Source organism: Copadichromis virginalis, linkage group LG15 (genome assembly GCF_057382275.1).
Source record: "Copadichromis virginalis isolate Kocher_CV1m ecotype Utaka linkage group LG15, C_Virginalis_male_GT1.1, whole genome shotgun sequence".
NCBI lineage: Eukaryota > Metazoa > Chordata > Actinopteri > Cichliformes > Cichlidae > Copadichromis > Copadichromis virginalis.
In genome coordinates, this window is record NC_140632.1 from 34,329,864 (window position 1) to 34,351,411 (window position 21,548).

The 21,548-nt window shown below is 47.6% G+C and overlaps 1 pseudogene across 1 annotated transcript in view; it reads right to left on the reverse strand.

Moving 5' to 3' along the window:
* The window catches only part of LOC146692839 (E3 ubiquitin-protein ligase rnf213-alpha-like), a 42,688-nt pseudogene that overhangs the window by 13,146 nt on the left and 7,994 nt on the right, over positions 1-21,548 (reverse strand). The window contains exons 9-10 of the transcript XR_014915379.1: positions 20,278-21,505; positions 19,358-19,542 (exon numbers count right to left, since the gene is read on the reverse strand). The product of XR_014915379.1 is annotated as an E3 ubiquitin-protein ligase rnf213-alpha-like (transcript). The remainder of the gene's footprint in view (positions 1-19,357; positions 19,543-20,277; positions 21,506-21,548) is intronic.

Here is a 21,548-nt window from a genome sequence, read left to right on the forward strand (position 1 = left end):
GTGTAGCTAACAGAGGCATTCACGGGTTAATTAAACAAGCTGTGTTTCATGATGCACTAAATAGTGATTTTGCCAGTAAATTACTGGAGGGAACAAATGTAATGTATTTACCAATGCTGTTATTGAATATAACTGTTTAGCCAGTAAGACACTGCAGAAGACAATGTGATGTGTTTATTGATATGATAAAAGAATGTAGTTGTTATGGAAAGAAGTGTGAACTTAAGAAACTGAACCAGTTAAAAAGAGTATATTTCACTGATGTTGTGAAATAAGTAAATGTAATTGATGTGAATGAGGAACCAGCTGAACAGTATATTGAAAGCTCATGTTTAGTGTTTTATAGCATTTATTTGTGTGAAATAAATCAGACTCAGACACGTTCTGGAGGAAAGCAGAGACGCATCGTGTCTTCCTTACTCCGCTCTTCACCTGCTTTTACAGGTAACATATTGTCATCGTGGTCTTCATCCTTGGGACCCGTAACAAATCTTGGGGGCTCGTCCGGGATCGGCGCCACCTTGTGGTCGGGGCTGATCCATAAATGACATCTGGGACCAGGACGCGAGCTGATGCTGGCTGAGCGAGCTGAGAGTTGGAGCCGAGACTGATCCATCGTCGTGCTGAGTGGCCCATTGAGAGGGACAGCAAGGAGTTGCAGCCATGGCCGAGGGAGGGAGGAAGAGCCTAGTGTGGGACATTAGGAGAAGCCTACTCACCCTGTCAGTGGGAGAACTCTACAAGATCGCTAAGAAGGTGGGTCCAGCGGACCCGGGTCAGCCAGAGCTCGACGCAACAGACCAGGAGGGCTGCTTTGACCACATCAGTTCTTTCATGTACAGTAAGCCACTGCTTGAGGCAGAAGATGGTGGGATGGTGGACTTGTTAATGTTAAAGGACTTCATTGATGATGTGATTGAAAATCGACAAGTATGTGATGATAGTGAGTACGCAGATTCACCCGTTACACAGACACTTACACAAACTCTGCAACCAGCTCACCCCTCAAGTGGCATGGGTGATAGTCCTACGCAACCTGTTCCGGTGACCACGATAGCTAACATGGTTAACCGGCCGCCAGTTGCAGGTACAACTAGTCTGACTGGCCTAGCTAGCTCTATCTCTGATATCACTAACACTGAGCTGCAGGAGATGTTAAATAGCTATGAGGCGCTTGGTAAAAAACTGAGACAAAGTGTAATGGTCCCCACTGAACAGTCACCTCGACAGCCAACAGGTTTGCTAGTTCAAGCTAACCTAACACAGAGCGACCCATTTCAACCCAACCCACCCGGGCAGTCACGGGCCCAGCCCACTCGTGAGGGGATGATCTCTCTGAGAGACCTCTCTTATCTCCAGAGAAGAGAATTTAGAGTACAAGGGGGTCAAGTTGGTGACCATTCATCCAACATTAGCTACAACAACATTTGCAAACAGATGGATGAGGGGATTAGAGAAGGCTTCCCTGACGCAGAGATAGTTCGTGGAGTGCTCAGGATAATAAAGCCTGGAACTTTTAAAGATATGCTAATCAATAAAGACGATTTGACTGTACTTGAACTGAAGGGGTTCCTCCAGGCCCACCTGAGAGAGAAAAATAGTACAGAACTCTTTCAGGAATTAATGTGTGCCAGACAAGACGAGAGTGAGACACCACAGCAGTTTCTCTACCGGGTGATAGGGTTGAAGCAGCGGGTCCTCTTCACATCCAAAATGTCTGATGCAGGCATAAAGTACAGTCCAGCTACTGTTCAGGATGTTTTCTTGCACTCAGTCTACCAGGGGCTTGGGTATAAGCACAGTGACATTAGGCGAGAGTTAAAACCTCTGTTGTCAAGCGGAGAGGTGAGTGATGAAACAATTTTGCGCCACATAATGAGAATCACTAGTGAGGAAAGTGAGAGGCAAAAGAGAATAGGCTCGTCCCGTCGACAGAACACAACTAACGCACATAGTGCTCAGTCTGAGCTCAACACCATCCAGGAATGTAGTAAGCAAGACCGACCAGTTGACATAACTAAGACTGACCCGATTAAAGAACTCACAGCTAAAGTTAATGAGCTCGCTGGGCTGGTGGAGGCAATGAGACAACAGACTCTAGCACGAGCCTCAGACCTAGCGAACCCATACTCACAAAACAGGTCAAGAAACAGAAAAGACAAAACCTTTGGGTGTCCAAACTGTGTTGAACAGAACCGTCCAGATTGTTGCCATTGCTTCATCTGTGGGGAAGAGGGTCACAGGGCGGTTGGCTGCTTAAAAAAATCTAAGAACCAGGGAAACGTGAACCGGTCTCTGCAGCGGGGCGCCCAGTGACCGAGTCCAAAAGAGAGCCCCACAGTGAGCGCTTAAGGGAGGTGAGGACCCAACCTAGCCTTAACAGTAGCAAACCCAGTCTCCTCTCACCAGTCACATCAGGAGTTAACCGGCAGCAGGGTGAGGCACTCGCTACGTCTGGTGTTATGACACCCCACACTAAACGTGGGGCAGTTGCTAAGCTAATCGGTAAGAAAGCCCTCATACAGTGTAATTTGAATGGCTTAGCAGTGAAAGCACTACTTGACACAGGTGCTCAAGTTAGCATCATAAGTCGAGATTGGAAAGACAGATACTTGCCTGACTTAGTCATGCGACCTCTGTCAGAGATCATCGAGGAAATTGATGAGTTGAAAGTGTGCGCAGTCAATGGGGAAACCATACCATTTGATGGCTGGGTATCCATCATGATCAACTTACCGGGGGGTGAAGACCCCAGCCTCTCCGTCAGTACTCCGGTCCTCGTCAGTACTTTGCCAATGGACAAACCATTGATCGGTTTCAATGTCTTGGAACAGATCATTGAGGGGCAACCAGAGCGGTTGATACCTACTCTTGTTACCTTGCTGTGCAATGCCATCTGTCTTCCCCCTGAGAAAGCTGAGGTGGTCGTAAGCTTCATCCAGACAGCAGAGCCAAACATGAAGCAAGGGCGCTTGAGAACAGGTGAAAGGGATGTGATTATCCCTGCTGGACAGGTCACCTGGGTAAAGTGCCGGGTTCCATCATTCATGAATCCACCTGATTGTTTGGTGCTGTTTGAGGCTGATGAGGGTAATCAGGCCCTAGAGCAGTTGGATGTTTGGACGGGGTTAGTTGAAATACAGAATCCAGCTAAGCCGTACGTCGCCATTGCCCTGAGTAACGACACCAAACATGATATCACCTTGACGAGGAAGACTGCCCTGGGCACCCTACAGCCGGTTGAACGTATTGTGGAGGCCGAGGCCCCAAACGAGTCCCAACCTACCGTAACAGTTCGCGAGGTAACGGTGGAGCCAGCTGAACCTCTCCCAACGTCATGGCATCCGCCAGTGAACCTTGAACATTTGGAGGAGGAACAAAAAGAGATTGTGGAGAGAATGTTGTTCGACGAGTGCAGGGCCTTTGCGAGGGATGGGAATGATATTGGTTGTAATCCTGATCTGAAAATGGTGATAAACCTAAAGGATGACATACCAGTGCAGAGAGCATATACTTCCATACCTAAGCCGCTGCTACGGGAGGTTAAAGAGTACGTGCAAGACCTCCTGGTGAAGGGATGGATAGTAAGATCCAAGTCCTCTTATGCTGCTCCCATCGTGTGTGTACGGAAGAAAGACGGTTCACTCCGTCTTTGCATAGACTACCGTCTATTGAACCAGAAAACTGTTCCGGACCGACACCCACTACCTCGGATACGCGACCTGCTTGACACCTTAGGGGGATACTCCTGGTTCAGCATCCTTGATCAAGGCAAGGCTTACCACCAGGGGTTTGTGGATGAAGGCTCCCGCCATCTCACCGCCTTCACCACACCCTGGGGCCTATACGAATGGGTGAGAATCCCGTTTGGGCTCACTAATGCACCCGCCGCCTTCCAGAGAAGTATGGAAGAGATCTTAGGTTCGCTGAGGGATGACTGTTGCGTACCATACCTTGACGACATCCTCTGTTACTCACAGTCTTTTGAAGCCCATGTCGAGGTGGTCCGCAAAGTTCTTCAGGTCCTACAGGTCCACGGTGTGAAGCTGCGGCCTGAGAAGTGTGAGCTTTTTAAAGCAGAAGTTCGTTACGTGGGGCGCTTAGTTAGCGCTGAGGGCGTCAGGATTGACCCAAAGGATCTGGAGGCTGTCTTGGCCCTGAAGACCAAGTCACCGCAGACGGTGGGTGATCTGAGGCGGGTCCTGGGCTTCCTTAGCTACTATCGCTCTTTCATACAGAACTTTTCGAGGATAGCTCAGCCACTGTACGAGCTACTCCAGAGCAAGTCTTCAGAACGGCCCACTCGTAGCCATCAGAGTAAAACCAAAGGGCCTCAAATGCCATCAAGGGCGCCCATAGACTGGACTCCTGAGCATCAGAGGGTACTGGAACAACTGGTCGACATGCTAGTCCATCCTCCAGTGCTAGCATATCCAGACTTTGACCAACCCTTTGTTTTGCACACTGATGCATCCGAGCAGGGACTGGGCGCTGTACTCTACCAACAGCAGGGCGGGAAGTTGCGCGCCATTGGCTATGGGTCACGAACCCTGTCGCCTGCTGAACGGAACTACCACCTGCACAGTGGCAAGTTGGAGTTCCTGGCTCTTAAATGGGCGGTGTGTTAAAAGTTCAGAGATTATCTGTTCTATGCACCACACTTCACCATTTACACAGACAATAACCCGCTTACGTATATCATGAGCACAGCTAAGCTGAACGCAGTTGGTCATCGATGGGTTGGGGAATTGTCTGATTTCCGATTTAGCATCAAATACAGGCCAGGAAAAACAAACATAGATGCCGACACGCTGTCCCGCGTTCCTCTGGATGTGAACAACCTTGCGTCAGTGTGCACCGAAGAGCTGTCACATGAGGTGGTGAGAGCGGCTTGGGAGGGAGCAAGAGTAGCCCAGCAGAAAGAAGTTGCGTGGGCGGCTGTCCTTTTAGCTTCCTCCCAGGATGTCATGCTGCAGCCAGGCGCGGCTCTCCAGGAAGTCAAACCTGATGACCTGATGCAGGCACAAAGGGATGACCCCACGATGAAGGAGGTCATCAGACTTAAAGAGTCTAATGTCAGACTCAGTGAGAGTATCAGGAGGTCGTTAGAAGGATCTGCTTGTAAACTCCTCCGCGAGTGGGACCGATTACACCTCGAAAGTGGAATCTTGTACAGACGAACACCCGAACGGAAACAACTAGTCCTACCTCTCCTGTACCAGCCTATGGTCTTGAAACATCTTCATGACCAGATGGGTCATGTCGGTACTGAGAGGGTCCTTCATCTCGCACGAGAGAGGTTCTATTGGCCTCACATGAAGAGGTGCATAGAGGACTACGTCACTAAGAAATGCTGTTGCATTAAACAAAAGAAACCCACAGTTCATGTGCGTGCACCCATGGGCAACCTGAAGTCCAACTCACCACTTGAACTTGTCTGTATAGACTACCTACATCTTGAGAAAAGCAAAGGCGGGTATGAATACATTTTGGTGGTGGTCGACCACTTTACACGGTTCGCTCAGGCCTACCCGACCAAGAACAAATCCGGGCGGACTGCAGCCGAGCGGATCTACAATGATTTTATACCTCGCTTCGGGTTCCCCAACAAACTCCATCACGATCAGGGGCGAGAGTTCGAAAATGAGCTCTTCCGAACTCTTGGGCAGCTCTCAGGGGTTGGTCATTCTCGGACATCCCCATACCACCCCCAGGGTAATCCTGCAGAACGATTCAACCGCACCTTGCTGCAGATGTTGCGTACCCTGACAGACAAAGAAAAGGAAACATGGAAAGATCATCTCCCACAGGTTGTACACGCATATAACTGTACTCGTCATGAGTCCACTGGTTATTCCCCACATTTCTTGCTTTTTGGCTGTCACCCCCGCCTTCCGGTCGATCTGCTGTTGGGCCTGGTTGAGGAAACTGAACCAGTGTCGCACGGGGGGTATGCTGAAAAGTGGCATAAGAGAATGACAGAGGCCTATCAGGTTGCCACCAAAAATAGCCTTTCGGCTAGTGCTAAGGGGAAGTCGTACTATGATCAGAAGGTGAGGGGAGTGGTACTGAAACCAGGGGACAGAGTGTTGGTGAGGAACTTAGGCGAGCGGGGTGGACCTGGCAAATTACGCTCCTACTGGGAGAACAGGATATATGTGGTCAAGGAACAGGCTTCGGATAACCCAGTGTATGTCGTCCATCCAGAGGGTAATGACCAGGGAAGGACTCGGACCCTGCACCGGAACTTGCTCCTCTTGGTCAATGATTTGCCAGTAGAGTTCCCACCACAACCAACTAAACTAACCTTAAGATCGACTCACAAACAGACCAATGCTCGAGTGAGGGGTAAAGACAGGGAAGGACGGATAGAAAATGCTGAGACCTCTGATTCAGATGATGACCCGGGTAGTGGCTACTGGCTGAGGGTACCACCAATCCAGGCTGAGTTCAGAACAACCGTCCCTTCCGGGAAACAGGCTGTCAGCCAGGACAGATTGGAACCGGGTAGGCAGACGCAGGCTCAGTTGGAAGGAGGATCTGTTCTGAGCCCGAGAGATCTTGAAGAGCCAGGACGAAGGACACCTGTGATAGATGCCGAGGACATTGTTGAGAATCTGTCAGAGGTGGCTGGAGCCCACGAAGGAGGTCCATTAGGAAGAGGGGGTCCTATGGCACCTGAGAATGGAGATGAAGTTGAGACTCACCAGTGTGACCGCGAGGGGAGTAACAGTTCGGCAGCCCTTAGCTTGCCTCAGTCAGAAGTGGAACCTGAGTTACCTCGACATGAGTGCTGTGATGAGCAGGTAGGAGACTCTCAGTCTAGCTCACCTGCCCCACTGAGGCGATCCACCCGACAGAGGCGTCCAGGCCAAATGCTCACCTATTCATCTCTAGGTCATCCAACATACCAGTCACGGCCCACTGTAAACATGGTAGATACTTACCTCGTGCCTTCGGCCACCCTGTGGCCCCCACAACCAAGCCTATCTTCATTCCAAGGCCCACCGGTCGTCCAGGTCCCATATATCTCTCTTCTCTACCCCATATGTAGTTATTAGGAAGAAGCCCTAAACTATGGTGGTTGCTTAATCCTAGAGAACCAAACATTCCTAAGTGCTTGAAGTTTTAATTTAAGGGTTTGATTATTCACTGTCCGAGATTTGACGAGAATACAGAGATTGGGAGTGTAAATTTGTTTCAAGTGTCAGGAGCCACTTTTGTTGTAGGGGAGTGTGTGGCACCCCTGTGAGGGAATGACCACATTAATGTTATTTTGTGTAAAACACTCATGTAACGGGACATTTTTCATTGCTATATGTATTTATTTTCAGTTCTTTAAGAGGATAGAAAATCCATGTAATAGGGATTCATTTTATGTTAGAAAGCAGTGAGGGCGGAACTTTGGTGCTTGCTCCGGGGTTTGGGGGTGCAGTAAGTGGAGCCCACCTTCCGCTGCTTCCTCAGACACGTTCTGGAGGAAAGCAGAGACGCATCGTGTCTTCCTTACTCCGCTCTTCACCTGCTTTTACAGGTCGGTAAATGGTGCTCGCACCGAAAATGTTGTTTATTGTTACCATGGTTACCCACGTTAACGTGAATGAGAGAGTTAAGGCGGTCCGCCCGAGTTAATTACATGTAAACGCGGGAGAAAACCAGAGGAGTGTCCCGTGCGACCGCACCGCGAGCCCGCTCGTTAGGTGGAGCGCTCGTGAAGCAGAGTCAGTGTGCTCCTATGCTCGGTGCAAACGTGTTGTAATGCTCCAATCGAATCAGTTCTGTGAGATGTGAATGTTAATAGTTATGTTGAAAGTGACTGAGTAGATTAGCTAGTGTAACACAAGCACTCTGAGCAACTCTGTGTAGCTAACAGAGGCATTCACGGGTTAATTAAACAAGCTGTGTTTCATGATGCACTAAATAGTGATTTTGCCAGTAAATTACTGGAGGGAACAAATGTAATGTATTTACCAATGCTGTTATTGAATATAACTGTTTAGCCAGTAAGACACTGCAGAAGACAATGTGATGTGTTTATTGATATGATAAAAGAATGTAGTTGTTATGGAAAGAAGTGTGAACTTAAGAAATTGAACCAGTTAAAAAGAGTATATTTCACTGATGTTGTGAAATAAGTAAATGTAATTGATGTGAATGAGGAACCAGCTGAACAGTATATTGAAAGCTCATGTTTAGTGTTTTATAGCATTTATTTGTGTGAAATAAATCAGACTCAGACACGTTCTGGAGGAAAGCAGAGACGCATCGTGTCTTCCTTACTCCGCTCTTCACCTGCTTTTACAGGTAACATATTGTCATCGTGGTCTTCATCCTTGGGACCCGTAACAATACCGTGGAGACAAAGACTATCACAACGTTTCCCAACCAGAAGCCGTGGGTGGATAAAACCATCTGCAACGCTCTGAGATCCCGCACCGCTGCCTACAACATGGGACTCACAACGGGGGACATGGACCCGTACAAAGCTGCGTCATATAACGTGCGGAGGGCGGTGAAAGAGGCGAAGCAGCGCTACGGGAGGAAACTAGAGTCACAACTCCAACAGAGTGACTCTAGGAGCCTGTGGCGGGGACTAAGGACAATAACGGACTATAAAGCACCAACAACCGGTATGACGAACGCGGCCGTGACTCTGGCAGACGAGCTGAACACTTTCTATGCTCGCTTCGAGGCTGCAGCTAAGGTCTCCAACAATGCTAGTGTTAGCGGCGCTAACGGCTGCAGACAGGAAGATACTGCCAGCACCGGAAACGTGCTCGTCATCTCCGAGCATGAAGTAAGGAGAGCCTTCAAAAGAGTGAACACCAGGAAAGCAGCAGGACCAGACGGCATCCCAGGTCGTATCCTAAGAGACTGCGCATACCAGCTAGCTCCTGTGTTCACTGAGATATTCAACATCTCTTTATCTCAGTCGGTGATCCCCACATGCTTCAAAGAGTCCATCATTGTTCCTGTCCCGAAGAAACCCCACCCTGCTTCTCTCAATGACTATCGCCCTGTAGCCCTCACCTCAGTAGTGATGAAGTGCTTTGAACGCCTGGTCAGAGACTTCATCATTTCTTCACTACCAGACACACTGGACCCACTACAGTTCGCTTACCGTCCAAATCGTTCCACAGACGATGCCATCTCTCATCTCCTCCACACATCACTCACTCACTTGGACACTAGAAGGGGGCATTATGTTAAAATGTTCTTCATAGACTACAGCTCTGCATTTAACACCATAATTCCCTCCACACTCACCACCAAGCTGGAGCATCTGGGACTCAGCTCATCTATGTGTCAGTGGATCTCCAACTTCCTAACTGGCAGACCACAGGCAGTAAGGATGGGCGGACATGTCTCAGCCTCCACCACTCTCAGCACTGGAGCCCCCCAGGGGTGTGTTCTGAGCCCCCTGCTGTACTCTTTGTACACATATGACTGTGTGGCCACTACCAGCTCCACCACCATCATCAAGTTTGCTGACGACACCGTCGTGGTGGGCCTGATCTCTGATAACAACGAGACGGCCTACCTGAAGGAGATTAGGAATCTGGAGAACTGGTGCCAGAGGAACAACCTCCTTCTAAATGTCAGTAAGACAAAGGAGCTGATAGTGGACTTCAGCACTAAGCAGGAGAGGAACTACCAGACCCCCGTCATCAACGAGTGCCCAGTGGAGAGAGTGGACAGCTTCAAATACCTCGGAGTTCACATCACGCAGGACCTGTCATGGTCCTGTCACATCAACACCGTGGTGAAAAAGGCCCGACAGCGTCTCTACCACCTCAGACGCTTGAGAGACTTCCAACTGCCCTCCAAGGTGCTCAGGAACTTTTACTCGTGCACCATAGAGAGCATCCTGGCGGGAAACATCTTAACCTGGTTCGGGAACAGCACCATGCAGGACAGACGAGCTCTACAGAGGGTTGTGCGGTCAGCTGAGCGCACCATCCGCTCCGAGCTCCCTGACCTGCACTCAATCTACAGCAGGCGGTGCTGGACCAAGGCCAGGAAGATCGTGAAGGACCTCAGCCATCCCAACAACAGACTGTTCTCTCTGCTGAGGTCAGGAAAGCGATTCCGCTCCCTGAAGACCAACACAGAGAGACTGAGGAGGAGCTTCTTCCCGCAGGCGATACGGTCTCTCAATCACACCACCACACAGTACTGACCCACACATATGGTTCTTACACACACACTGGACTTTCTGGACATTGTTTTTGCACAACACTGGTCACTATATTCTTCATTTCCAGTTAATACTTGTACAGCTGCTGTTATTGTGTATATATTTATTTATATTTAGATTTCTTCATACATTCTTATATAGTTCTATATTGTGTATTTTGTTGTACAGTTATTTTATTTTCAACTTTAATTTATATATTTTATCTTATTCTTTCCCAGTTAAATTTACCCTTCATTCTAATTTGTGTTGTACAGTTATTTCATTTTTAACCTTAATTTATATTTTATTCCTTCCTAGTTAAATTTACCCTTTTTAATTTTTCATATTTATTTCCTATCTTATTCATAGCCTTTTCCTTTTTTGTTTTCTTTAGGTCACGAGCAGTTGTCCAAGCATTTCACTACATATCGTACTGTGTATGACTGTGTACGTGACAAATAAAAAAAAAATTGAATTTGAATACGGGACAATTCCGTTTTTTATGGGATGGTAAGCAATTCTACTAACTAACCTTATAAATAAAATAAAGTTCACTATCAGTAACATCATAGCACCCGCCGAGCTGCATAGAAACTCTGTCATGCTAGCTAGTACGCAGTACGAGTTATTGTAACTGACTGTAAAAAGTCAGCACAACGAAAATAAACTACACCTAAACTTGGTTTATATCTGACCTAGATAGACTGCAGGTCATAACTTCTTACCTGAAGTTCAGTTCACCTGACACTCGGACCGGCTGCCGCCTCGGATCTCTCCTCCTCCTGCCTCCCCTTTCCCTCATCCATAGCCACCACCAACGAACAAGTTATTCTTATGCATCGGCCAGCATTTGGGCGATCCACCACCTTTCATTGTTTATCCCGTTACAAAAAAAAAAAAAAAAAAAATCATTGGCCCATAAAAATGAAAAATCTCCATCGGCCAGTCCAGCTATGGTCGTGCCATCAGTTAACCCTTCGCGTGTCAGCTGTGGCACACGTGCCCATGGTTGCAAACCCCTGATCTAGAACAACAGCCATCATGACTACAACAGAAGCAGCAGAGACAGCTTCCAGGTGGCTGCTGATCAAGAGGAGCGATCTGTGATCTAATGCTGCCGGATGCCAATAAGGGCCTGATTAAGTCCAGCTGGGTTACATAGGTGAGGATGTATGATCTTGTGATGTTGTGAGACCCAAAACACCCAGGATACATCACTGATGATGTATCCCAGCCATTCATTGGATGTATCTTTCATCACTGGATTCTAAGTATTTATTTAGTGAAGTCAAAGCTTAGTTTGAGAAGAGCAGATTGCTGTGTTTCAGGGTTACAATAAGAATTGCCATGATGGGACTATACAGGGAAAGGGCATCTGGACCCTTGCTACCAAAACTGTAAAAGCAACAAAGACTTTCTACCCAGCTTTCTGCATCTGGGGATTATGGAAGCCCGTTTCCGCCACTAAAAAAAAAAAAAAATGAGAAAAGCAACTCGAAATTTCGAGTTAGCGCTGCCAATCAGTAATCTACGTGAATGACGTCATTTCCATGTTACCCGGAAGCTGAAGCCCTCAGCTACAAATGCTACAGCTAAGCTACCGGTATTACATCCAGTCGTGAATGCACAGATTGCTGAGTGTTTTCAGCCTGGCTTCACAAATGATGAAATCCCTGTGTTATTAGCTGAATCACATGGTGTTACTATCAGCAAACATACTTTAATTTGTTGGGATCCGTTTTTGAGTGCGCGGTCCTGCGCCATATGCTTCCGGGTAACAAGAAAGCGACCTCATTCACGTATATTTTTGATTGGCAGAGCTAACTCGAAATTTTGAGAAAAGTAACTCGAAATTTCGAGTTATATTTCTCGAAATTTCGAGATAATAACTCGAAATTTCGAGAAAATAACTCGAAATTTCGAGTTATGGATACTAGCTTTTTTTTATTTTTTTAGTGGCGGAAACGGGCTTCCATAGGGGATGGAGCAGTCAAGACCACGTTTGTAATTTCCCAAAACATCACAAAAAAACAGTAAGTTTTGCAGTAAGTAATGCGGACTTTGTTTTGTGGACTCTGTCATGCTAATATGCCCTCAGAGAAAAGTAGCATTACAGAATGTACCCCTCGCTAGGTAAGCCTGATCAAAAATATTGCAGGAAACCTGGAGCTTCACTTGCAAAACAAAATTGACATGGCAGCTCTTCTGGAAAAATAGCTGTGATGTCAACGAGAAAAAGGTTGCTGCATACTTGGAAAGGCTCTGGATTTTATGGGATAAACTCGCAGGTTTTACAGTGGCTTGCCAAGTGCTGAAAATTACCATAACTAAACTAAGTTAACTATAGTAAAAAAAGAATTTAACTAAAATCGTTAATTTGGGAATTGAGCTGCTTATCCCTGAATTAAGGGATTCTCAGAGAACCATAGCAAAAAAGTAGATATATATCAAGATGGCGCCACAGGAGAGGCTACCAGTTACAGGAGCCCTAACCAACTTCCATTCTTTTAACTTATTTAATCTGTTTTCCTTGCTTTTTTCACCCTTTTTTGTAACCTGTCACAAGAATGCTAGCCAGAAGCAACTTGTGACGTTAGACAAGGCTGTAGAGCTTGAGTGTTGAGAGCAGAAGAGACGGTACAAACCATGTCTACCCTTGATCATTATGGGAAATGTTAGATAAGATCGAGGAATTGGTGGCGCTGACCAGACTCCAAAAGGAGGTTAGCATGATGCGCTACATAGAGTCGTGGCTAACACACCTCTCTCGCCTCCGTCAGTGCACCCCAGGGTGGCTGTGGCTACAATGAAGCTTGCCATCACCAGTGTGTGAATGTGTGTGTGAATGGGTGGATGACTAGATGTGTAAAGCGCTTTGGGGTCCTTAGGGAATAGTAAAGCGCTATACAAATACAGGCCATTTACGATTTACCATATACAGTACACACCTCACTCCAGACTCTCATGTGACTGTACCGAGATTCTTGTGAGAGCGGATCAGGACGCGAAGAAGACTGGCAAGAGGAAAGGTGGGGTGATCGTGATGTATGTGAACGAGAAATGGTGTAAATCGGGACACATCAGCATTGTTTTTTGGGTTTTTTACACCAAGATAGCGCTGAGTATGGCAGCCTCGTCGCGAGCTCCCCCAAGCAACATGTCACGACCGCGGTGGTGGATGTGTGGAATTGGAGATAGGACCCAAAATGCGGCAGCTCTGGTGCAGATGAGTATTTATTTAACAAAAGAAAATACAAAGAGCAATGGCGCGGGTGAAGGTGAAACAGGAAAACCTAAACTGGGTAAAACTAACAAAACAAACCAGAAACGAAGATGCAGGGAGGTTCGGGGAAATACATACGGAGAGACGCAGGGAGACCGAGGGGAAACAACACAACTTAAATACACTCAGAGAACACAGGGAGATTACACACAGGTGGGGAACACAGCTGGGAGTGATTAACGTGACGAGACTAGGGAGACATGAAGACACGGAGGCTGGGCTAGGCGACGCTGAAGCAGAGGCTGCAGCTGGCGTGGATGATGAGGCTGCAGCTGGCGTGGATGACGGCTCTGAAGCTGGACCAGATGAGGCTGACGGCTCTGAAGCTGGACCAGACGAGGCTGCAGGCGGCGGCGTGGAAGCCGGAGACGGAGGCGCTGCAGGTGGCGGCGTGGAAGCCAGAGACGGAGGCGCTGCAGGCGGCGGCGTGGAAGCTGGAGACGGAGGCGCTGCAGGCGGCGGCGTGGAAGCCGGAGGCGCTGCAGGCGGCGGCGTGGAGGCCAGAGGCGCTGCAGACTGGACGGATCCTTTGGACCCTCCAGCGACGACAGGAGACGAAGGCCAGACGGGCCCCTCGGACCCTCCGGCGGAGACAGGAGACGAAGGCCAGAGCGGTCCCTCGGACCCTCCAGCGGAGACAAGAGATGAAGGCCGGAGCGATCCCTCGGACCCTCCAGCAGAAGTCATCACTAAGCCAGCAGTCATGGAGGCCACTAGCTGACACAAAGGCGACTGGCAATGCACTGAGCACTGGCTCTGCCCAGGCAACGCTGACATGGTGCAGTTCTCAGGTGGCTGCTTAAACTTCAGGGGTTCAGAATCAGCTGGGGACTGAGACCTAGCCTCTGGGGAAGCCCTGGAGCGGCAAACTGTGCCAATGGCGGCTAAACTATGAAAAGCACCTTGAGGTGAAATTAGACTTTCTCCCTGCATGGAGTGAATGAGTGAAACTGGTAAGACTGGGGCCTGAACTACAGGTGACACTGGAGGCGCTGGGGCCTGAACTACAGGTGAAACTGGAGGCGCTGGGGCCTGAACTACAGGTGACACTGGAGGCGCTGGAGACTGAACTGAAAGTGACACTGGAGGCGCTGGAGACTGAACTGAAAGTGACACTGGAGGCGCTGGAGACTGAACTACAGTTGACACTGGAGGCTCTGGAGGCTGAACTGAAAGTGACACTGGACACTGAAAAGAGGAAGACACTGGTGACAGAGCAGAGTGTGTCTGCGGGGCAGCTAACTGAGCAGAGAGTGTCTGCTGAGCAGGTGATACGCTGTTCACAGAATCATCTGCCGCACAGAACACAGCCCCTGAATGAACAGTCACACAGTCCGAAAACGGAAAAGAGTCCTCACTCACCACAGCCGGCGAATTAGAAGCCCGAACGTCCGGCTGTGGGATCGGCGTTTCCTCCCCGCAGACGGCTCCGACGGGCCGGGCAAGATCACATCCGGCGAGTCGGGCAGCGAGGCAGGAGTGGCTGAGAGAAGGTGCGGTGTGTGCTGGAGAAAAGCCTGCATGGTCGGAGGAAGCGTTTTTAAAAGCCATGGCAGGCCGGAAAAGAGCCGTTGTAGCCGGTTTTCAACGGTGCGGCGAAGCTCGTATGGAGGATTCTCCAGCCACAGCCCGAGGAGGATCTCCACATTGTAGCTGATGTCATCCTGGAGCTCCTCGGACGGATTGAGTGCCGCAAGGTCCATGCTGGCTGGTTCGTACTGTCACGACCGCGGTGGCAGATGTGTGGAATTGGAGATAGGACCCAAAATGCGGCAGCTCTGGTGCAGATGAGTATTTATTTAACAAAAGAAAATACAAACAGCAATGGCGTGGGTGAAGGTGAAACAGGAAAACCTAAACTGGGTAAAACTAACAAAACAAACCAGAAACGAAGATGCAGGGAGGTCCGGGGAAATACATACGGAGAGACGCAGGGAGACCGAGGGGAAACAACACAGATGAACCAGCAACTACTATGACAGAAGACACAACTTAAATACACTCAGAGAACACAGGGAGATTACACACAGGTGGGGAACACAGCTGGGAGTGATTAACGTGACGAGACTAGGGAGACTGAAAACACTCACATAAGACGCAGACCTTCACAATAAAACAGGAACTTACACATGAAAGGACACAAACTAAGAAACGCGGACTAGATACAGGAACACACGGGCAGAACAGAGTAAACACTAACCAGAGGAAGAACAGAACCAAAATCGCAAGAAGAGAAAACACAACACGCTGGGTCAAAAGGAGTTCAAGTTTTGGACCCTCCGTTTACTGACCCCCCATTCATCTCACCTGAGACACCTTTTGTTCTGGGCTCCTGGAGAGCCGACGCAGAGGGAGAAAATCCGGCGTTCTGGTTCGACTGAGATGGCACACTAACAGACAACCGCTACCCAGTTTATTACTTGCTAATGTGCAATCTCTGGAGAACAAACTGCGCGAGCTTGGGGCACGGCTCTCATTCCAGTGAGAGATGTGGGACTGCTGTGTGATCTGCCTCACAGAAACCTGCTTATTGGACAAGGTACCGGACTCCACCATGCAACTACCGGGGTTCTCCATGCACTGCGCGGACAGGTCACAGGAGCTAACTGGGAAAAGCAGAGGCTTTGGTGTGTATTTCATGATCAACAACAGCTGGTGTGATTATGCAAATGTGCACCCGGTCAAATCCTTCTGCTCACCAGACCTAGAGTACCTGATGATTAAGTGCCGACCATTCTGGCTATCAAGGGAATTTACAGCAGTGATCATTATGGCTGTTAACATTCCCCCACAATCCGACACTGATCGAGCACTCGGAACTGTACAACGCAATCAGCAGCACGGACACCGTGCACCCAGAGGCAGGATTTATCATGACCGGGGACTTTAACAAACGAAACCTGAAGAAAGTTTCACCAAAACTTCACAAACACATTCATTTCAACATTCATGGAGACCAGCTACTTGACCACTGTTACACCTCCTTCCGGGATGTGTACAAAGCCCTACCCCATGCCCCATTCGGCCAATCAGATCATCGCTCCATCCTGCTCCTGCGCAGCTACAGGCACAAGCTGAAACCGGAAGCTCCAACCATGAATGCAGTGCACCACTGGTCGGACCAATCAGAGTCCATGCTGCGGGACTGGGAAATGATTAGCATGGCTGCTGACGACATTGATGAGTACACAGACTCAGTGTGCAGATTCATCAGAAAATGCATAGAAGATGTCGTCCCATCCAGAATAGTCAAATCCTACCCAAACCAAAAACCGTGGATTAACAGCAATGTTCGCACGGCACTGGCAGCACAGAGCACTACTTTGGGCTCCGTGAACACATCTGACTACAAACACGCACATTACTAACTCCGGAAGATGATCAAAGCAGCCAAACATAAGTACAGGGACAGAGTGGAACAACAATTTGACAACCCTCGGAGTATGTGGCAGGGACTAAACACAATCGCAGACTTTAGAGGGAAAATTAGCACACCACAGACCACGGCCTCTCTGTGCGAGGATCTAAACGTATTCTACGCTAGATTCGACACAGCGAACATCACAAGACCGGACAGTGTGACGCACCGCGGATGACGTCAGTGTGCAAACAGTGTCTGAGGAGGATGTGCGGAAATGCTTCAGGAAGGTGGATGCATGCAGAGCTAATGGTCCGGACAGGATCCCTGGCCGCATCCTCAAGTCATGCAAGGCTTAGCTGGCTGGAGTGTTTATGCACATCTTCAACCTTTCTCTCTCTTTGTCTGTAGCCTGCTTCAAAATGGCCACCATCGTCCCTGTACCCAAATCCTCCACCATCTCATCACTGATTGACTGGCGACTGGTAGCCCTGACCCCCATCGTGAGCAAATGCTTCGAGAGGCTGGTCAGGGACTTCATCTGCTCTGCACTACCCGACTCACTGGACCCTCTACAATTCGCATACCGCCACAACAGCTCCACTGATGACGCCATAGACCTGACATACATACTGCCCTCTCCCACCAGAAGAAGAGAGACACAGAGTGTGAGAATGCTGTTTGTAGACTACAGCTTAGCATTCGATACCATCATTCCCTCGAAGCTGGACAGGAAACTGCAGGATCTAGGATTAAGCAGCTCTCTCTGCAGCTGGATCCTTAACTTCCTGTCTGACAGATACCATGGTCAGTCTGGGCAGCATCACCTTATCCCCCGTCATAATAAACACTGATGCTCCACAGGAGTGTGTACTGAGCACTCTCCTGTACTCACTCTACACCTACGACTGCACGGCCACTAGCAACTCCAACATCATTGTGACAACACTACAGTGGCGGATCTTATCACCAAATGTGATAAGATGGCTTACAGGGAGAAGGTCAGCGCCCTGACCCACTGGTGCAGAGAGAACCATCTCACCCTCAACGTCGCAAAGACAAAGGAGTTAGTGGACTTCCGGAGGTGCAGAGAAGCACACACTCCCATCACCATCAACGGACCTGCTGTGGAGAGAGTGAGCTGCTTCCGTTTCCTAGGTGTACATCTGGTGGAGGACCTCACATGGTCAGTACACACAAACAAAACAGTGAAGAAAGCACAGCAGTGCTTCTTCACTGTTCACTGTCACTGCAGCCTCTCCATCACAACTGACCAGGTGCGAAGTCGGCTGAGGAAGATGAAAACCAGGAAGGCCACAGGTCCTGGGTGGCTGTAGCTCAGGTGGCAGAGCAGGTCAGCCACTAATCAGAAGGTCGGTGGTTCGATCCCAGGCTGCCTCCTGACTGCATGCCAAATATCCTTGGGCAAGATACTAACCCTATGTTTGCCTACTGGTGGTGGTCAGAGGGCCCGGTGGCGCCAGTGTCCGGCAGCCTCGCCTCTGTCAGTGCGCCCCAGGGCAGCTGTGGCTACAATGTAGCTTGCCATCACCAGTGTGTGAATGTGCGTGTGAATGGGTGAATGACTGAATGTTGTGTGAAGCACTTTGGGGTCCTTAGGGACTAGAAAAGCGCTATACAAATGCAGGCCATTTACCATTTACCTGATAGAATCAGCTCCAGACTATTGAGGGATTGTGCAGATCAGGCTCAGTCTCTGTCTGTGGAAGATCTCCTTTGTGGTACCAGTCCCAAAGACAATGCACCCCAAGGAGCCGTACCACTTCAGACCCCTTGCACTGACTTCACACCTGATGAAGACCATGGAGAGGATCATACTACACCACCTTCGCCTATTAGTCGGGACAGACCTAGACCTGATGCAGTTTTCTTACTAGCGGAACATCGGGGTGGATGACGCTGTCATCTACCTGCTGCATTGGGCCTTCTCTCATCTGGAGGGCACCAAGTGCACTGTGAGAGTCAATGCTTTTTGATTTCTCCAGTGAGGGCAGAGAGGGACAGGGGGAAACTCAAACTGGTCAAGAGGGCCAGCTCTGTCCCTGAGCAGTCCATTGAGCAGGTTGGGGAGGAGAGGATGTTGTCTAAGCTAACATCCATCATGGACAACACCTCCCACCACCTGCATGAGACTGTACAAGCACTGCGCAGCTCGTTCAGCAGGAGACTTTTACACCCACAGTGCAGGAAGGAGCGCTACCGCAGGTTATTCCTACCAGCAGCTGTCAGACTCTATAACACAGTTTAACATCCTATTGGTTATCTTACTCATCAGCTTGTTTGTTCACTGTACATTTTATATATATCTCCGTACAATTTTTCTGTACATTGTTAACTGTATATACAAACTTCAGTTGCTTATGTATATAGGACAACTTTGTGTCTTCACTTTCATATTTTATATTCTCCTTGCTATAAGAGCTGTGTAACACCCAAATTTCTCATCTCTGGGATAATAAAGGTTTATTTTATTCTATTCTATAAGGTATTTTCACCGTGGTTAATAAAAACAGCTTACCGAGGATGTGACATCAAAGTGAAAGACCTTAAGATCTTTTTGTTTTGGTGTGTCATACAAAGACTGGATAATCTTGTGGTCATCAACCTCATGTTCTGTTAGCCTGATGCACTTCTTAAATGCAGTTCCTTGTTCGATATTTCTCTCCAAGTTTTCAAACAACCTTTGGATATACAATGACTTGCCTAAAATGACAAAAAAAAAAAAAAGAGGCAATCTATTGTTTGACAGAAATGAGTCCATCAGTAAGTCTACAGTATTAAAGATGCATTTCTAGAAATCAAGACAAAATTCAGCATGCTCTTTTCTACAAAAAAAATCTTAAATACTACTATTCAAAAGTTTGGACACACCTTCTAATTTAATGGTTTTTCTTTATTTATACTATCTACTACATTGTAGACACATATTTAAGACATCAAATATATGAAGCAAGATATATAGAATTATGTAGTAAAGAAAAACAATGATAAACAAATCTAAATATGTTTTATATTTTAGATTCCTCAAAGAAGCCACCCTTTGCTTTGTTGACAGTGCTGCAAACCCTTGGCCCTCTCTCGGTGAGCTTCATGACGTCAAAATGGTTTTACTTCACAGGTGTGCTTTATCAGGGTTCACTTGTGGAATTTCTTGCATTCTTAATGGGGGTTCTAACAACTGTTAGAATGTATATTATGACAAGAACCTATCCAATCAGTTAAGTAAAGAGAAACGACAGTCCATCATTACTTTAAGAACTGGAGGTCAGTCAGTCCGGAAAATTGCAAAAACTCTGAATGTGTCCCCAAGTGCAGTCGCAAAAGCCATCATGATAAAATCAATGGTGAAATCTATATGTAATGTTTTTATCCCATTACTTAAAAATAGTGCAGAAAGAAATTACTCATAAGAAAGTATATTGCACATGCAAGACTCACCAACTCCTGCACGACTGGAAGAAACAATACCAAAGGAAAAGCCACCTTTGAACATAGCATTCTTGTAGTCTGAGGTAACAGTGTAATGCCTCAACAAATACTGTTGAATCCTTTCCAGTGGCTCTTGTGGCACCAAGTCTGTTTTGTATTGACTGAATGCAGTAGGAATGTAAGTGTGCTCTCTATCAGAGCTGCAAAAGATCACTAGCCTGTAATCTTTTTTCAAGAAGCACAGTTTCTGAAAACACTTTTCCATTGCACAGCTAACATCATAGGAAAGCTGGTCTGCCCACAGCATTGTGTAAATCTTCTGGCCAATTTCACCTGATGTGAGACATCTTCTTAGGAAAAGCTCTACTTGTTCATGAGATGTTGAAGGGGTACACAAAAGCACTTCATCATAAGCTGGCAATGGCTCGTAGTAGTTGTTCATGTACAAGAAGATACTTGAAGTCAGGACCTCATCATGTGGGCAGATTATGAGATTAGGTTGTTTTGATCTTAGGCCTTTTGGAAGGTTCCTTTTGAGTGAATGGTCTTTCGTCTCAGAGAGTTCTGGTTCCTCTTCCAACTCATTCTGATTTTGGTTTACTGTCATCAACTGCAAGAGACATCCTAAACTCCTAATGTCTAATAGGTCATGGAAAAATATTTCCTTGTTTTTCATGTAGCCATTCCACAACTCCTCCAACTCTTTCAAACCCACAGCCTGGGGTAGCTCATCTGCTGGGTCACTGTCATGTGCAAAATGGCTAACACTGGGTGAAGATAGTTCATTGCATTCTCTATTGCTTATTGCATGAAATCTACTCCATGTACTCCAGACATCTGATGTTGTGCAGTTTGCTTTGATAAAAGAAAGCATCATCAGTGCTTTGTCTTCGAGTTCTGCATTCATGTTTGTTGGAATCAGAACACTGCACAAGTAGAATATTTGTTCTGCTGTGAAGTAGTTTAAGTAGTAGTGGTTAAATCTCTGTGTGTCCATGAAGTCTTGCCAGTTATCAAGAAACATCTCCATCTTCTTGGATAGAGATGTAAGCTGTTCAACTAAACTTCCATTTACTTGGAAGCTATGCAGGGTTCTGCAAAACTTTATTCCCATAATGATACATGGGTCACTCTGAGTTTTACAAAAAATCTTAGCTTCCCAACACCTGAAAAGTGGATTCCCTGCAGTGTGAAGGTCTACAAATGCTTTTGCAAGTCTTTGGATGTTTTCAAACACCTGAATATGAAGAAGAAATTAGATTACAGGTGATATAAAAATA